This window comes from Melospiza melodia, chromosome 2 (assembly GCF_035770615.1).
Source record: "Melospiza melodia melodia isolate bMelMel2 chromosome 2, bMelMel2.pri, whole genome shotgun sequence".
In the NCBI taxonomy this organism is placed as follows: Eukaryota; Metazoa; Chordata; class Aves; order Passeriformes; family Passerellidae; genus Melospiza; species Melospiza melodia.
In genome coordinates this window covers 12,405,310-12,424,879 of record NC_086195.1, presented here as the reverse complement: position 1 = coordinate 12,424,879, position 19,570 = coordinate 12,405,310, and the positions used below count along the sequence as shown (strand labels likewise).

Here is a 19,570-nt window from a genome sequence, read left to right as displayed (position 1 = left end):
ACATTTGTTTAGACATTTCAATCCCTTCTCTGGCTATTACAGACCTTTTTCCAGAGAAAATATACAACTACTCCTGGCAGATTTGTACAAGTGAGACATTTGGCAGATGATAAATTAGATTAGTGTAAACACTGATTTTAATTTTCATAATGTAAGCCTATTGCAAAATGTGGCCATTTAATCCCACCATATATGCATTAAAATTTCTAGAACAGAGGATGCTTCACATGCACAGGATGAGGAACTCTGCCCAGAAATGAAATGACTGAGAAAAGGTCTATGTAGTAATTTTAAATAATTCTTAGACTTGAACTCATGTTTTATTTCTGCATCTATTATCCTAAATATGTGACAGAGGACAGGAACATCAAGTAGAATTGCTCTGTGAAAGGCAGTATGAGGTTTTGTGGCCAGCAAGTTCAGCAACATGCACTCAGGCTAGAAAAAATTATTGACTTCTGGCTAGTGCAGCCAGTGCCTTTGGTTTGGTGAATTCTTCATTTGCAGGAACATTTAATCTGAATAAAATCATCTTTGGAAAATACATGCTACACCTCAAACATTCCAGTACTAAAATCATGCAGTTCATAGTGCACTTCAGATAGGTGATTAGACTACAGGATTATAGTATGACTTCTTTAGATGTAGGAAAAAAAAGAATTGAAAATGGAACCACAGCTTTTATTCCTCAGGATGCACCATAATATTGTTATTTAAAAATAGATCCTTCCCTGAGAAGGAGCCTAAAATAGTTATCCAGGAATCTTAACAAGAGGCCTTGGTAGGCTTGAAGAAAATCATTGTGAAATAGTTGGGGTTTGCATTGTGCTAAATAAGTGTCTGCATCTGACCCATAGCCTTGCTATTCATTCATACATATTCATTTTTCACTTTCATTCAATTTTTTTAATATTGTAGTGAAAGAGGACATGATGTGTGCATGATAAAATGTAAATGCCCAGTCATACAAGATAAAAAAAGAAAAAGAAATTATGAACAGCAAAAAAAAACAAAAGGTTCCAAAGAATTCCAGGTCAAAGTATATACTTCTTTATGTGCTTTGAACAACTACAGGAATTCTAAGGCAGATTATTGTAAATGTTTATCAGACTTTGAATTTATAATCACTTGTCTAGTCTTGTATGTTAGTTTGATGGTTACCTAATTAATATTATATATGAAAAGACAAGACTGCATGGGTGATTTTGATAAGATGCTTCACTGAAGTTAATAGGCAGCTAAAGTGGCCTGTGAATTTTTTTGTGAAATGCAACAAATAATGTAAATAAGATGAATGATGTTGATTAATTGTGATTTTATCAGAAAATGAACTTTATTTCTTTTTTCTGCATGAGAGAGTATGTATGAGAAACAAAAATAATGTGAAACCAATTAATAAATGTTATTTATGTACATAGGTAAGATTGGATTGTGAAGAACATTGCAGATTACATTGCAGAATTGTGTAACTGCCACCACACATTTAAATCTTGGAAAATAAGAAAAAGACTGTATGAATAGGGGGAGTTTATAAGATCATGCTGTCCATAAGTTTTTTATTTTAGTCAGAGTATCACTAGCATCCATGACAGTGAAATGTTCAGACAACATTCAAGGTTTTCATGCATTGATTGCATATGATTTAGTTTATTGGCTTTGGTCTAGTATTTAATGAACCGCCAGAAAAAATTATTGCTTAGCAAACACAAGCGCCATGAATATTATCTATTCATCCTGCTAATATAGACACAGCAAATGCAAATGTTCTTGGAATCAGCAAACTAAAAATCTGAGGTGTTTTAATATATACATACAGTGCTTCTGTGTTCATGTATGTGCACATAAAAGTCAGGATAAGATTGGGCTATCATGATACATTAATAAAGGCAACTACTCTCCTTGAGGAATTGTCTCCTACTGTTAACATATTTAGCATTATAAAAGCTCAAAAATTGTAGTTGAAAATTTAAATTCAAATATAAATAATACAATTTTAAAAAATCACGGTATGCACTATATAACACAGTACTTGTAGATCCTTTTAAACATTATTTTAATGATTCCCTAGCAAGGTCAGAATGATAAGCTTTCCACACCATTTCCTATTACATTTTTAAAAATTGTGATCAATTGCATCTCCTTGTTGAAACTGGATTCTTCTGACACAGGAATAAATGACTTAATTTTGATGACAAAAGAAGGGGCACCCATCCAAGTCTTGAGGCATCAGCCCTGTGAGTTAGAAGGGCAAAAACTAAATAAAATAGCATCTTATCCTGTCTCATCTAGAAGAGCTGAATTTCTTCCTTGATACCAGAGTGCCCCTAAAAATATATAATGCATGTATCATAGAAATTAGTGCATGTGATATTCTAAGAACAAACAGTTAATGTTAGCCTTCATTTTTCTTGCAGTTACATTTATAAAGTGCTGACATGGAACTGTTTGCAAGAAGAAGATCCTAATCCACTCTAACTAATCCCTGTGGCAGCTGCTGTGTTTCCCCAAACACTTGTCTCATAATGGCAGCCTTGATCTCAAGAGCATAGGACATAAAAAGGAAATAGATAAAGGTGCTTCCTGACATTTGGACAGAAGTTTCTCTGTTTCTTTTCCTGTGTCAAGGCATCACTGAAAAAAGCGAGGCTCCTTCTTGTTCACACCCTCCCTTCTGGTATTTATATACATCAGTGAGATCCCCCTGGCACTTTTCTTCTGGCTAGAAAGTCCCAGCTCTCTTTGCCTTTCCTTAATGAAGAGGGGCTCCAGTCTCCTCAATCCAGTGGCCCTTCCAGAGTGTCCCTGTCTCTCTTGACCTTGGAAAGGCAGAGCTGGACACTGCTCCAGGTGTGGCACCACCTCCATCTGCTGGCACTGCTCCATCTCAGGCACTCAAGGATGTCATTGGCCTGTTTTTCTGCAAGGGCACATTGCTGGTTCATGTGCAAATTGATGTTCCCCAGGACCCTCTGGCCCTGTCAGGATCCGTCCTAGTGAACGGATGACCTTATGGTTCGTAGGAGTCATCTCAGAGTGCAAAATCCAACAAGGGGGTTTGCAGTGATAATCAAAACAAATGCAGTTTTATTGAATGACCACAGTAAAAATGTGATAGAGGGATTAAGGGAGAGAAAAAGAGAGAGAAGAGAGAGAGGGAGGGGATACAGCTACCAACGCAGAGACGAAGTCCTTTGGTCCAGTCCAGTTGAGCTTCCGCCTGTTACGCTGGGGAGAGCTCAAAGGCATGGCTGAATTGCACCCCAATTATACTCTTTTTGTTGGGGGAAGGGAGAATAAATTTTGCAACCGAAACAAAGGCCTCGGGCGGGGGGAAGAATAGAAAGGGATGTACACAGAGTCCAAGCTAGGCAGCAGGCAAGAACCATTGTGTTCTTGCTCCAGTGGTCACAACCTGCAGGCAAACATCTCGCTTTTGTCACCTTGCCTCCCCCACACACCTCCCCCGGGCTGGGGGTTTCAGTCCCAGTCCTTGTAAGGAGCAGAGAGGCCTTTTAGGAGTTTCATGCCTCAGTCCTTGGTGGGGAAGCTTCTTACATCTCAGTCTGTCACGGTGGTTGTAAAACAGATGAGGGTCTTCTGTGGGAGACCACCTGAAACTCAGGAGAAGTCCAGCCAGGCCGAGACGTGGGGCAGCTTCCAGAGCTGCTATTGTTGCTAACTTGGCACGGTGCCCCTTTCTTAGCATACAGCAAACACACCTGTGAAAACAAATAACACTGTGCTTTCAGGTCTCAGGGCCTTTGGCGTGTGAATTTCTCCTTCAGAGCCAGAGATTCTAGACAGGGGGGGGTCTTCTCTTCAGTGGTCCCCCAATGACGATCATGAGGCAGATGAGGGAAAATTTGGACAGACTCTCACAGGCCCTTTGCCCCAAAGCTGCTGGGTGTGTCCCAGAACAATTTTGTACCCAGAGTTGTTCCTTTCCAGATGCAGGACTTATCCTTGTTGAGCTAGATAATAGACCTGATATGAATAATATTATTATGATATGAATCAGATAATAGACCTGATATGAATAATAAGGTATTCCTGCAGATTGCCCATTTGTTAAACAAAATAACCAAAAGCTTATAACTGGTCTTCTATCAACTCACTGTTATTTTAGTCTGAGTTTCCTAATATTTTCTTTAGAGACTGATTCACTGAGAGGGGCTCAGTTCTTTCTATTCCTCTTTCTCTCTGTCATGAAATCTGAACTCTGTACCAAAGAATGCAATAAATAGCACGCCATCAATCAATAAGGCCTTCTTGTGCAAATACTTGAAATTTTTTCCCTGTGTTTATTAACAACTAAGTTTCAAGCTCTCTTCTGTCAGTAACTAAAATCACTAGAGAATCACAGAAGGCTTTGGAAGAATAAACCAGGCCAAACAATGTTTGAAAGCTTGATTAACTAATGATCATAAAGTCCTGGTGAAATAATTAACACACTAACAAATCTGCTTGTGCATCATCAGTCTCTGATCTGAAGTCTGTAACGTCTCTGGTCTGCTTCCTTCTCTAATTTTTGGTCTGTGTTTCCCAATAGAAACATTCAGTACCTTGTCATAAAGATTTTTGGGTGGTGTTTGAAAAGTAGAAAACATGAAAAAGAGAAATTTTGTGTTCAAAGAAACGCTAAAAAATTTAGGATTATTTCAGACAACTTCTATTTCAGTGGTTCAAGAAAAATCATCTCTAAATTACTAAAACTAATACTAACCAAAGGAGATGTAAATGGAGAAAAGTAAAAGTTTTTGAAAGTTTTTCCTCCACATTATATACAGTTGTGATATTCTTGCTCTATGTCATATTTAAAACTTCTACGATATTATAGCATCTCTTTCTGTGATAAAAGCATTTTAGAGTTTACTCATTCAGATGTTTATAATTGCTAAAATTCTAGAAAATGATGAGAAGGTGAATTAGTTAAAAGCATATTTCAATAACAAGTTTCGAGACACATGGTGGTAGGAAGTAGTTGAACTTGGTTTTGTCAGTTGCCAGTTCCATTTCCACCCTAAAAAATCATTGTAATAATTCCTAAAGTATCTTCTAAATAAGGCAGAAAAAGCAGGAAAATATAATGGTTTCTTGTCTGTTTCTGTTTATTATTCATACTTGCCAGTAGATGCTAAAAATTCTGGTTATGAATATTTCAACTGATAAAATATTCTAAATGATAAAAATAAAGAGAAACATTTATTTTATTAATGAAGCTTTGTGTCAGATCAATAAATTTTTAACCTTATATTCCCTCTTTGACTTTAATATTATCAGAATGAATTGCTTTATTTTCTAGCTGTCATTTATCTGTCCTCTTGCCATCATTTTTCTTTGCCAAAATCTAAATGGTGAAAAATGTGTTGTATTAAATGGAGATTTTTAACACAACTACAAGATGGCATTTATCAAATTTCCATATAACAATTAAATATGAAGATGAGATGTCAATTTTAAAACTATATTTGGAAATCAGAGGATTGTGTCTCTGGTTCAAAATAACTCCAGAGAAGGAAGTTGCTGGACCAGTTGAAATACCAGCTGTGGAGAGAGACCATCTTTAAAATGGAGAAGAGAGAACAACTTCTAAAATACGTTCCCCTCACAACAACATAAGCCAAACCTAAACTAGTGGTAATTTTCTTTTCTTTTAGTCACATACAAAAACTCTATTGTTTTTTACCTCGTCCTGTATGGTGTAAATTTTAATTCCCTATATCACCTTTGAGACAGTGTTTACAAAGGAGTCTAAAGGCAGAGTTATGCTCTAGTAATTCCTGCTGTAACTTGCAGTTTAATCATGGATACATATGTTCCAAACTAGGATTATATAACAGTTTGAAATATGGTTTTGAGAGAGGAATGTGATATTCAAAGTAAAAATACACTAATTTTAATTATTTATGTGTGCCTCTGGACAGTTACAATTTTTAAATTATTTATTGTTGCAGTTGAGATTGCAGATTTTATTTTAGGGCCATTTTCCATGACACCTTTCCCCAGAATAGTTTCAGCTGAGCTGAATACATCAATGGTTTGACAACTCAGGGTATTCTTTGGGCAAGTGTTTTTTCCACATTGCCTACAATTCTGGATATGGCTTTCAGACAGAGAAGTAGTCAGTTGATGTAATGAGTTCAGTAAGAAATTATTTTGTCCTGTAGCAAAAGCAAGAAGTTTTATTTAAACTTTACTGCTTGAGTTATTATTAAATTTTAACTTGTTGATATTTTTAAAATAAGTCAGTTTGTTAAGATGAGATCAATTCTAAAATATTTTGCTCTTCTGTTATTTGCATTTTCATTTTAATATATTTTCTTCCATTTTACTTAATGGTTATTCTTCATTAACACAAGTAACCCAAGTAATCTGCTGCTGTGGCTGCTGACATAATTTCCTACTGAGAGAGTTTCATTGATTAGTTTATTTCTTTTGTATTTTTGCCCTACTGGGGAAACAGAGGTTTATAGATGTGATAGTCCTGAGCTGTAATTCTCAGTGAGCCTACATCTGGGTGATTGCAGACAAGCCACTTGACCTCAATATGACTCAATTAACCCAGCAGCAAAATTGGGTAAACATCAAAATCACATTGAAAAGCAGCTGCTGCAGCATCTAAATTAAATTGTCTAAAATTGTATTGTGACAGCATTGCCATTGGGTCTCTAAAGAACTGAATTTTAATTGTTTTCCAGTCATAGCACTACATGAAAATAGCTCTAAAAGACATGCAAATAATGATGTCTCCATAGTTTTGCAATGACATTGCCTGTATGGTCAACGGAGGCATTTAGATCAATTGTATAAAGTGTTTTTTGGCAGTTTTCAGATTTTTTTTCACAACCATTTCCATGTATGTCTACTTGCAAATGGCATGTGTTTTTATGATTTTGGATCAGATAGCAGGAATTTCATCTTTAATTCATCATACAACACACTTAAGAATTTATTGATCTTGAGAGAAACTTAGAAAAAATGAAGATTAAAAGCAGTTTTATGAGGTTTTGGAAAATGAATGGTTCAGTTTTGGGAAATATTCCATGGCAGTCTTTTTTCCAGTAATGGTGGAGTCCACTCTTAAGAAGCCATGCAGGGCCTAGCTACTGTCCCTCCTGGCACAAGCAGTAGTAAGGTTTTGACAGGATTTGACTTAATATTTTAAGGAAACTTTTTTCATCGTAATTAATTTAAATTATGATTTTTATCTATCTATATCTATCTATATCTATCTATCTATCTATCTATCTATCTATCTATCTATCTATCTATCTATCTATCTATCTATCTATCTATCTTCAAGCTTATCTTAAGCAGTCCTTTTATAGGATTGTACTTTAAGATTTTGATTGCTATTTTAATCATCATAGTGAAGACCTGTGCTATTCTGGGATGTTTTATGATCAGCCACATGAAGAATATTGACTGTTAATCGCTCCAGTATTCTTCTCTGTCACTAAAAAAAAAAAAGACCTTTAGCTTACTTGGTAAACCCTAAATACAGGTTTAAATCTGAGCTTGTCCTGCAGGACACCTTATTCAACTACAATGGCTAATAGCAAGCAAAAATGCTATTTTTTTCTCATGCTGAAATTTTTAGTGCTCAGTGAAGTCAAACCTCCAAACAGCTGAGATGCAAACCTGGAATCCTGTTTTCTATTCTTTATATACCATTCCTTATGTGCCACATCAAGATTTTTATCTCCTAATTATCTTTTATTGTGAATTTCTCATTGCAATGAATACACTCATTGTTTTTTATCCACATGCAATGCACACCTAAAGTGCCAATCAGTACAGTAGTGGCTGTCTGGACAGAACACCTTTAATACCCTACTTGGTTATTTTTTTATTCTATATGTTTTTCTTTTATGACCAGGAACCCCATGGAAGGGATAATTTTGTGAGTCACTTGTTAACCTACAGAAAATTTTGTTTCATATAATCAAAAAGAGCTTCTGAGTTTATCAGTCATATATTCTCACTCAATACATTTCCTAAACACAATCAATCACATAAGGGAAATCTGGTCTTTATTTCAGTATAGAAGCAGCTTTATAGAGTATAATTACCCCTGTGCATGAAAAACAATTTTATCATTGTTTACTATCAATGATCTGCTTACCTATGTAGCAGCAGAGAGATCAAATTCCTCTCAATGTTTTAATAATTAATTAAAATTTCTCATTTTCAAAATCAAAGAAACAGCATACATCTGTTAGTGTATGTGCTCAATTATTCAATGCCATATTCTGTTCTACTATATTTACTATACTAGGGTAGCCATAGCCAGATGATATTAACAAAATTAAAATTATACTCCTGATAGGGGTTAATGAAGAGGCTTTATATTAACTTTAAAAGAGTTAAACATTTGGCATTTGGTCTAATGTAAAAAAAAATACACTGTGATTTTAAAACTATCTTCAATGTAATGGGTAAGTAGAAATCTCAGTGGGAATCTTGAAGATGACTTTAGTAATGTAAAAATACCACAAAATGTACTAAATATAGAATCAATTAATACATATCATAAATTGGACAAGAGCACAACATGAATTTCAAGAATGTATGTCCTGTGTCTGGCAGTGCAGACAATGCTTTAGGTAGTCTGATTAAATAAGAATATTTATTTATGAAATGGTCAGAAAAAGACTCATTTTGGCCTGAGTTGGTTTCTTATATAAGGCATCTTATGTAGAGCCAAAAGACACAGCAGCTCCAAAGGGACACACAATATAGAAAACCAGCTCAGCTGGGAATCCAGGTTTTCTATGGACACTTAGAGCCTTTCACCTCTGATTCTTTTTTGCTCCTGTGTGACTGAAATTACTGTAAGGAGCTAAAAAATTATCCAGAATATGACTGTCCTGAACTGAGAAGTGTGTGCAGGGGTGCCTGGGGATGGATGTTTCAGTGGATGGTTATATAAAAGATGGAGCATGAAACAGTTCATTTCCCACCAGTAATAATAGAGCACTTCTTTATACAGCCTGGTTGCTATCCCTTTCTGAGAAAATCAATAGGAGTTACAGCCACAAGTGTATGCTCAGAGAAGAATAATAACAGAAGAAACAGTTTTCATGGAGCACAATACATGAGCACACCACTTGATGTATATAGTAAATTTGATATATGTATTGATGACTTCTGCAAAGGTAGACAGCAGCTCAGTCAGCACAAGCTTTTCTAAGGCAGATGACATTCTGTTACTTTGCAGGATATCTTTCAGGGTTTATTTGAGCCTATTACTTTCTTCTGTTTCAATAGAAAGAACCAGCACCTAGTCCTCAGGATCTTGTAATTCTTGTTATTTATGAAAAAGAAACAAAGAAATATAAAAATAATTACGTCGTGGACCAAAATTATTCTGATTTTGTTGCTTATTTTCTAGGCAGCCTACATTTAAATTTAAAATACAATATATTTCAAAAGTTTTATTGATACTAACACATATCCTCTCCATGCAAGACATCTTTAAGAGCTACACTGCACATATATGCCTGTGGATTAGATAGTTGAATCCCTGGTCTGAGGAGGACACAGATATCCAAACAAAATGTAAAATTTAGACTGTTCTAGTGAAGTACATGCACCATCATCCATGTACCAAATTTCTTCTGGAAGGAATTCACAAGCCAATGAGGAACATTAGTAGTTAGGAAAAGAATTTTTTTCAATTATCTTTGAGATTTCCTAATGTACCATTCCTTCTGAAATGTCTCCATCTAATAATAGCAACACTCAAAAAGCTGCTAAAGAGGGTATCAAATCCCCAGTATAGACTTTAAAAGACTGAGGATTTTGCTTTATAGGCAATCTTTTGATTTAGTGGCTTTTTGGGAGTGGAATATGGATTTCATGGTACAAAATTTTATTCATGGCTCAGCTGCTGTAGTTGTAACAGTGAAAAATGCACACTCATGGAAATACTCAGGAAGGGACAAATAAACCTTACTTTTAACTCATCCTGGTTAAACTTTTCAAGGCCCTCACCTCTCAGATTCTTACTCATTTTACTGAATTTATTATATTTGATATAAATTATCTATGGACATTAATGTCATTTTTATGCTTATAAAATGTCATTTTCCTTTTTATGTAAAATATCAAATTAAATTTTGAAAGGTTTCAGACTGAGTTTTTAATATTGATCTTCTGACAATGTCAGTCATCTCTTTAATGATTTTCAATAGTCCCCTAGCTATGGAATTTATCCTTACTATTCTCTGACCAATTAATGATTGTACATTGTCACATGAAAATGTGCTGACTTTTAAAGCCAGAATGAGAAGATAACCTTGCTAATCTACAGGTATAAATTGCTGTTTATTAAGTTGAAGAGCAGGAAATTTAATATAGAAATGTACAGATCTAGTATCTGATCATGAAGCATAAAACTAATCATGAAGCATAAACAACATAACTACATTACTGTAAATGGAGTTATAAAATAAATAAAATCAATAAAATTTTGATGAAAATGTTATTTGAAAAGATATTACGAACACTGAAACTTTGTAAAGTGGAGTAGGAGAAAAAGGCTAAGTTTTCCAAATCCAAGGAATGGATACAGTGAAATAATGCACATTAAATTCCCACATCCAGATATTATGGGCGTTAAACAGGACCAGACCCAAGGCTTAGCCCTGGGAGCACCCTTGGTGACTGGCTGGCTGAGGCTGTTGTGCTTCCTGAGCCTTGTCTACTTGATCACAACTTTGAATTTTTGCTCCATAATCTTCATTCATATCTGATTAGTTCCATAGCTGAGATTCATGTTCCTGATGTTCCTGTAATCCCAGGTCATTGAAAATATCCACTTTCCCTTGAGCGGATACCTTCTGTGGCAAATCATGGAAAAATTGGTCTTTCCACAGGTAAATAAGGTGTACGTGGGTGGACTACTGGATAGTTACTCTGGGGTGTTTTTTGTTTGGCTGATTTTTTTTTTTTTTACTAATGTAAATATTTCATTTTCCTCAAATAATTGCAGATTTTTTTTTTACATGGAAAATATCTTTCTTTTAAATCCTTGATTTTCTTTGAAAGAGTGTGTGCTTGCAGTCACTAGAGATTGTTTATTATAGTACATCCTGTGTGATTTTGTTTCTGTGTACACAACTGTTACTATTTTGGGTGGGTTTTATATTGACATATGGGTTTTTAGTCTGTTAGCTTTGACTCTTATAAGTAACTTTAAGTTCTACTCAGTTTTAGTATCAGTATTCTTCTGAACAGAATTCAAGTAATAAATACCTGACTATCAAAATTACACATTATACTGTACTATATCTGAAGAAGCATATGTTTTCTTGGCACCATATGTAAGAAATTTGAGTAACAACTGCTGACAAAAGCAATAATTCTTAATGTGAGGTTTTTTTCTGTCTGCTCTCAAGGCTATTTTGTTTCATTACACTGAAAACAAGAAATTGTACCATCACAGCATTTTCTCCAATGTGATAAGGAAGGTATTTAAAAATGCATTCCACAGAGGTGGACTGGTTTTGGGTGTCTTTGCCACATCTTCTCTGTATTGTCTTTCCCATTTTATAAATATACTACCTGGAAGTGCAAATCTCTCTTTAACCTATATGTCATGAGATGCTGACTTGATTGTAACTTAAAGACCCAGAAAAATACATATTTTACTGATTGTTTCTGAAGCAAAGTGTCCACTTCATGTTGCAGCTTATCCCATTCCTATCTGCTTAAAAGATGTAAGTGCCTTAGAGCAGCAGCTCTTTATGGATTTAATTTTTACACTAATATTATTTTAAGGGATTTCTTTTTCTATCCTCAGCTCTTCAGGCAAAAATGCTGTTGGAAATTAAGATATTATGTACCAACTTCTGACTATCTGCAATAGTTTCCTTAAGAATGCAATTCCCTAACCCTGTATCAATTGTAGCAAGATTTTTTTTTTTAAATTTTATTTTGAGGTATTGAGGGCCTCAGAAAATCCATGAGAGAAGTGGCCTTGATAGCAGTGCTGGGTGTTGTTTCCATGGGGCAGTCCTGGATAACCCTGCTCATGGAGCAGCTCCTGCTCACCTAAACTATGGCATTCCCAGTGCTGCACAGAGATCACTCAGGAGGTTTTATACTCCTGTTTCCAATATCAGCTCTTGTGGGGTGAGCAGAGGAGACCTGGAGTCTAATTAAGCCCTTTTGAAGCGACATGGTATGAACTGATTGATTTTTTAAAGAATTTAATCCATCTTTTCTTCCTCCTCAGACAGAAAAGAAGCAAAAAAAGAACCCCAGCCGCGCTACTAACTTATAGAGTTAAGTTTAAAAAATCTTGTTCATTGTAACTTCTTTAAATCAGGAACTTTTCTGTGACACTTCAGAGATCACTCATCTCAGAGCTGGCCTTCCTCTAGGTCTCTCCTCCTGTCAGGCTTTCTGCCCTCTCTGCCTACATTCTGCTTTTCCTTGAGATACACATGCTTTCAAAAACTTCCTTAAAGGTCCAGGTTTTTCTTTTTATTGGTGATCTACCTGTCACCAGTTACAGTCTAAGCGCACTCATCTTACTTATTTTTTTTCAATTTTAGAATAAAAAAAAATTTCTGAAACAAGAAGTAAAACAAACCATGTAACTTTTTGTCCTAACCACTCTTCCTTCTCTTTATGAAAGGTCTATTCTTCTTTTGTATAAGACCTTCAGTCATGTGTTTTCTTCTCAAGTGTTTATACACAACACCTAAAATAGGGAGGCATTCATTTTGACTGGTGAATTTGATGTTACTAGAATACAAATAATACATTACAATTCTAAGACTTGAGCTATGGGAAAAAAAACAAGGGATTTCTCTTAATTTTCAGTATAAAGGAGTTTGTAAGACTGGGTTTAAAACTGGTGTGTAGAGAGATAGATTTTGTAAAATCTCTGTTAAATTTATGCCTTTAATGTTGGTTATCTCTGACCCGTTAAAGTGATCATTGAGGCCAGCCTGCTTAGTAAATAGCAGCTGCATCCAAGTTGCCTCAGCTGGCTAGGAAATGAAAGCATCCAAACTCCTGATTCAACCTTTCAGAAATACAGAATGCTATGTCCCATTCAGTGTTCTTCCCTGGGGAGCAGGCCAGATTGTTTGCATGCAGTGTGACACCGCTCCCTCTTGGGACCTGGAGCAGTAACTGTGCTGGCTCTGCTGTGCACTAATGCTGCTTGGCCTCCTTTCCTGTTACTCCTGTGTGCTAATTAGAATATAAGATTAAATGAAACAGACGTTTCACAGAGAGATGCAATGTGTTTGAATAACAACATCAAAGTATGGCTAAGCAGGATTGCTCCATGTCTTTGGGAGTGATTTATTTTGAACGATCCATCAATTAAAATTATTTGTGTCACTTTTAGTTGTTTACTGTTGTTCTTGCTGTTATCACTATTAATACTATACTGACAGCAGTGATGGTTGAAAGTAATTTTGAAAAGCACCGAGTATTTTATTTTTAAAAAAATGAATTTTCTAACTATATATTGTTGCATACTGGAGAGGTGGCTCTGTACTGTACCTGCAGCTACTCCATTATCTCAAGACACATCACATTTGAGCCAGTACTACTAATGTTTTGGAAAGCATCTGAGAATTGAAAACTTGTGTGAGTCTGCATTTATTTGTTTGTTCATCGCTTTATATGACAGATTAAGATAACATTCAATGTGGTTTTGCTATTGCTGCAGTCTAGATTAAAAAAAAAAAAACAACAGGAAGACAAAGTTAAAATGTCAGTAATAGTTAGATAAAGAGAAAGCAGGAAACAAATCTTTAAAAATTAATAGACAAGATAAATTAGTTCAAATTTAGAAAATATCTCTGGCTTCATCCAGCTGTAGATATAGTCCTTTTACAATCCTTCCTATACGACCCCCCAAGTTTGTTCAAATTTCTTTTGCAATGCATTTTTATTCTTGTCTTCCTAAAGACAGATTTTCAGTCATGCTACATTTTATGGTCTTTTTCTGCTTTTATTATTGAAAAAAACTTGATATTGTACATCAAAGTGATGTTCTTGTCTAGTCTCCAAAAGTGATGCTCAAACAAGTATTGCTCTTGCCTACCATGTCATCTTTGTGTTCATTCTGTAACCCTGCAGAAAATCATGCAACTCATGTCCAATTTTTCAAGCTTACAATATAAAATAGCCTATGTAAAACAAAGTCATTTTTTAATATATGAGGGTATTGCTGAGGAGGATGGTATAACTAATAAAATATCATGAGAGAATTAAACGGCAGTAAAAATTAAACTCAAATATTTTATCATAGCTTTGGGATTCAAAATTACTTTCAGTGCCATTAGGAAGTTAATGATTTGCCCTTGTGTTGTGTTAAACTTGGCTGGCTGCCATATGCCCACCCAACTGCTCTCACTCCCCTCTCTCAATGGGATGGGGGGAGAAAAGGATGAAAAAGCTTGTGGGTCAAGATAAAAACAGGGAAATCATTTACCAGTTACCTTCATGGGAAAATCAGACTTGACTGGGGGAAAATTAAATGTAGGATTGTGAGAAAAAAAGGCAAAACTAAGAACAGCTTCCCCCAGTTTCCTCTTTTTCCCCAGCATCAACTTCATTCCTCTTTCTCAAGTCCTCTCTCTCATCTCCACCAATCCAGTGTGGCACAGGGGAATGAGAAATGAGGGTGGTTGTCAGTCCATAGCAGTTCATCTTTGCCACTCCTTCCTCACACCTTTACCCTGCTCCAGTGTGGGGCCCCTTCCATGGGATGCAGTCTTTCATGAGGATACCCAGTGTGGCTTCTTCTGTGGGCTGTGGTTCTTCAGGATTTACTCCCCATGGGTGTTTTCCTCAGGGTAGGAGCCTTCAGGAACAGATTGCTTTAGCATGGGTCCCCTGACCTATGCTAAATGAGCCTAAATGAGAGATATGGGACTCCAGGGGCTCTCCAAAATGCAGTTTATCACATCCAAGAGGTTACAGCAGTCCAGGGGGGTGGGTGACAGAGCTGTCAGCTCCAACTGCAGGCCTGGAGACCCTTTGGTTTTGGTTACAATGCATTATGTACTTTTCTTTGCTTAGCATCTTAATAGAGTAGAACCAATTTATACCTTAACTTTTATCTATAGCCTATCATAACTACTGGAATTGCCATATTCATGTCACTATTCTCCAATCACTAAAAGTTAATACATTACATTTTAAGCTAGAAGTTGTTTTTCAGTTGTCTTGCAGTGGAAAATTCTGAGACCTTTTTTCTACTTGCAACTTTGCTGACTTGTTTGCCTGTGCTATCTTTCTGCTTGGTAAAAACATCTTGTTTAGGGTTGGTTTATCCTTTGCTCTAAGCCATAAAACCCCCTTCTAACTAACACACCCTTTGCCTCCTTGGTTAGCCAGTAAGACTGGCTCAGCAATTCTTCTATATCAAAACTTGCTTTCATCTCTATTCCTTCATCAGAGTCTACATTTAAAAGTCTTTCTGCTAAGCATACATATCTGTGAGACTTTCTTGTCAAACTTTCATCCATCCCAACACCCCATGAAATGCATCTCCTGCCAGAAAACCTGCTTCTGCACAGGATCTCCCCAGGCTGCACATTCCTTCATGGATTGTGCTCCTGCATGGGGCCTTCCGTGGGCTGCAGGTGGATTTGTGCTCCAACATGATCCTCTGTGACAGCAGGGAGACAGCCTGTGTCACCATGGTCATCTGCAGGGGATTCTCTGCTCCAGGGAAGATGGCTCTATGAAATACATCTATGAATACCACGAGGTCAAATGTCATTCTGAGGGGCTACTGTAATCACAAACCTATTCTCAGCTATCCCCTACATTAGACATACACTAGTTGAATGAGCCTGAGATGGGTTCTCTGTCAATAACCCCACACTAACTCGATTCTTAGCCCTTCATTTCCTCCTCCCATTCGTCATCGTAGGCCTCACACTCATCCATCTCACCTTCCTCCACAGAACAGCCTCAAATAACCCACTAGGCTTCCCCTCAGACTGTGACAAAATCCCTTTCCACCCATACTATACTATTAAAGACATTCTAGGATTAGTACTAATACTTTTCCCTACTCGTCTCCCTGGCCCTGTTCTCCCCCAGCCTCCTAGGAGACCCAGAAAACTTTACACCAGCTAACCCACTAGTCACCCCTCCCTTTTTCACCATGTTTAGAGTCTGCAAGGCTGTTTCTTCCAGTTGTCTCAAAGTCCTGTCCCACTGTGTTTTTCTGAAATTCATTCTTAAATAAGTTGTCCTAGGAACATGGCCTGCTTGGCAGCTGAGCTCAGCTGTGTCCTGAGGCAGATCTATGGGAGGTGGCTGGAGCAGGGTCTGTCTGATGTGGCTCAGCCTTGTCCCTTCTCACACAGGACACCTCTGCAGCCCTCTGCTGCTGACACATCACCACACAAACCCAACAGAGCCCTTTAATTGTCTGGTTCTTCTAATCTACCTGCCCTTCTCCTAATTGACCTGCCCTTCTCCTAAACTATCTGCTGTTTGCCACAGGCCCTGCTATTTAGTCTATCTGCACCTTGATTTCTCTCCTGCTATTTTCCTGATGTTACCAGCCTGTTTTTACACATGGCTGTGAATAGTTTGTATAAAGGTGAAACAAGTGGAGGAAAAAATGGTACAGTCACAAGGATGCTGCAAATAAAGTAGGAAGATGATAGCTTTTTCTTTGATATATTCTTTCTGGCTTTTTTATCCTGTGGTGTGTTAATTTAGAAACAGGGTTGATTTTGGAGGGTAAATGTTTAGGCCTGGATTGAAATTATTTTTATGATATTTTCTCATATTGCTATTTGTGAGGAGTGGGGAAGTAGTCTTTCTGTTTCAGTTCCACCTCTGCCAAATAACACTTTAACACTTCACAGATGATGAGGTAAATGTATTGCAGAGTGTGAAACACTTGGCTGCCTTTGGCTGAGGTCACAGGCAACTACCTGAGCAGAAGATGGATGGCATTCTGTGTCAGAAAACCTCTTGTGGCAAAGTGTACCCCACTTAATTTGGGGGAGATTTTTTTTCTACTGGTGGTAATGATCAAGATGTTGCCATTCTGACAGCATATTGTTCATTGTTCAAGATGGATGCTTACTGAATTATTTTGTGTGCTATACTCTCTGTGTCTCCGTTGGATTGCTGGATTGGTTTCAGAGACAAACAGGGAAAAATAAATCTGAATTTTCTTCCTTTTTTATTTTCCTCTTTGCTGAGATTTCTTTTTAAAGAGGGAAGATGGCTCTATGAAATAAATCTGGATTAAGGTGGTTATCAGATATTTTTGTGAATACAATATCACTTTACTGGATGTTTCTATTTAGTGAATAAAAAAGTTGTTAATTTTATAATGGTCAAATAGAGCAGCTGTTTTGAAATCCAAACTGAATATTCATAAACTCTCTCCCTGTTCGATTTAACTGATTTGAGCTTTCAAAGTCTAATGTTTCTTTAGAAGTTCTGCTAGAATTGTAACCAATAATCTTCCCATGTTCATAAAACATGCAAACACACATATGGTACATATAGAGGCATTTTCTTCATATTGGCTAGATTTTGTTGACAAAGAGAAGATACATCATTCAATAGATATATAACTTGCTGTCTTCCTTGCAGTTTTATAAGAGACACTGTTATAAAAATGAGTATGACATTTGCATTTCTGTTTAATTGCTCTGGAGTGAACATAAAAAGATAAGAGAGCCAAGAGAGCTTATTAAAACTGAAATGAGGGCAAGCGATAAAAGAATGATATTTTAGTGGTGCTGCAGTCAGATCTGACACTTTCCCCACAAAAACAATCTTATTCAGGGATTTTTTTGTGAGGAGAGAGGATATAGGGATTATATAACAACTCTCTTCTGTTCTGAGCTACACTTGATATACAGGATCTCTTCATGCCTGTATTTTAACTTGAGGGCCTCAGTAGCCTTGGGGACATTGAGGAAAATTATGTGACTTTCTCTCTGCCCTGAAGTAGCTTCCTTTTTTCTCTTTTTCTTTTCTTTTTCTTTTCTTTTTTTCTTTTTTTCCCTTTTTCTTTACTGTGTCAGATTACACCGTGCTGCATGTAGGGGCTCTCCATGGCATGCCTCATAGCAACATCTCTGAAATTCAACCCATCCAATGAGATTTTGTAATTAAGAATAATGTCTGAAAGTACTCAAGCCGTGTTTTATAGTCTGAAATGTTAAGTGTTGGGAAACGCTAGTCTATACTGGGCTTATAAATGAGTTAAATTCAAAATGAAAAGTAAAGTATAATCATATAGCTAATAACTTTCTTATAATGTAAGTACACAGGTAGAGCTAAAGGTATATAGTAATCATTAAAGTCAGGGACTTGCTACTTTTTGTTTTAATGACATAATCAAGGCAAAGAAAAAATCAAATTCTTTATAAAAAAATTAGTAAAAATTCTCCTAGTTTTAAAACATTAAGTATCTATACATAGATGTGCATATGCTGCATGCTGCTGTAGGGACTTCCCTCTGCTTTTGAATATCAAAAACCATCTTGCTGGCTGAAACCACCACTGATATTTTAACTTGAGACTTGAGTCTAGCTGTGCAGGGAGCTGCACCAGGGAAGTGTCCTGAAGGAATCTGTGTGCTGGAACAGGCAGCCTGTCCCTCCTCTGGCTGGGCATTACTGCAGATTGTGGCAAAATTCTGCTTTGTCAACAGAATAAGCCCAGTTCTGCCAAGTGTTCAGCACAGCCTTCAGTCACAAAGTAATGATGAGCTGTCGCTGAGCTGATACAGGAACAGAACTCCATTGCACAGCTTTTCCCCACCAAAACCAAAAAATTCAATTCTGTTCTCTGCAGGGAGATTCATAGTTCCTGACATGAAGCTGTATTAGCTTGCACAAAACTTGAAAAAATCTGCTCAAATAAGTAAAATCTTCCCAAACCAGACTTGCTTTTATGTGTCTAATCTTGCTTCTCTGGAAATGATAGCTTACAAGAAATTTAAAAAGGAGGGACATTTCCCCAAAATTCAAGAGCTTTCTGGGGCTATCTTATAGATAGTGACATAGCCTCAATTATATCTAAACCAGTATAACCACTGGATATTGCTTTTCCTTCAAGTACACATCTTTTTTGGATAATTGTGTATGCTGATGCTCTGAAGGAAGAATGCACACAAACCCCTCAATTTGTGGAATTAAGTCATCCTACTAGTTTGGTTTAGGTCTGAGCAAGAATAAGGAACAACCAAAAATTTAATTTCTACTGAACTTTTATCTTGCTGTCACACATAAGATTCATGTGCTGGTAGTACTTTTCAGTGCAAGTTTGATTTTCGTTTGTTATGGTCTTTTGCAGTTCCTGTGTTTACTGTGAAAGAGTAATATCATTAGTATGCATTGTGAAATAGCTGAAAAACTAAAAAAAACCATGTATGAATCCAGGAAAGCTATTCTGATATTGTTTTGCTATGAGTGTTTATACTGTGTGAAGGAAACTGGTTTTATAACTATTTTATTTTAAAAACTAATAGACTGAGTTGTTTCCATGGTAAAGGGATCCTGGAGTAACCCTGATGCTTATCAGGGCTATCATACATCAAAATTGC

At 36.5% G+C, this 19,570-nt stretch overlaps 1 protein-coding gene across 3 annotated transcripts in view; it reads left to right on the top strand.

Moving 5' to 3' along the window:
* Positions 1 to 19,570, top strand: part of IL1RAPL1 (interleukin 1 receptor accessory protein like 1) — a 668,131-nt gene that overhangs the window by 376,537 nt on the left and 272,024 nt on the right. The gene's annotated exons all lie outside the window — the stretch shown is intronic.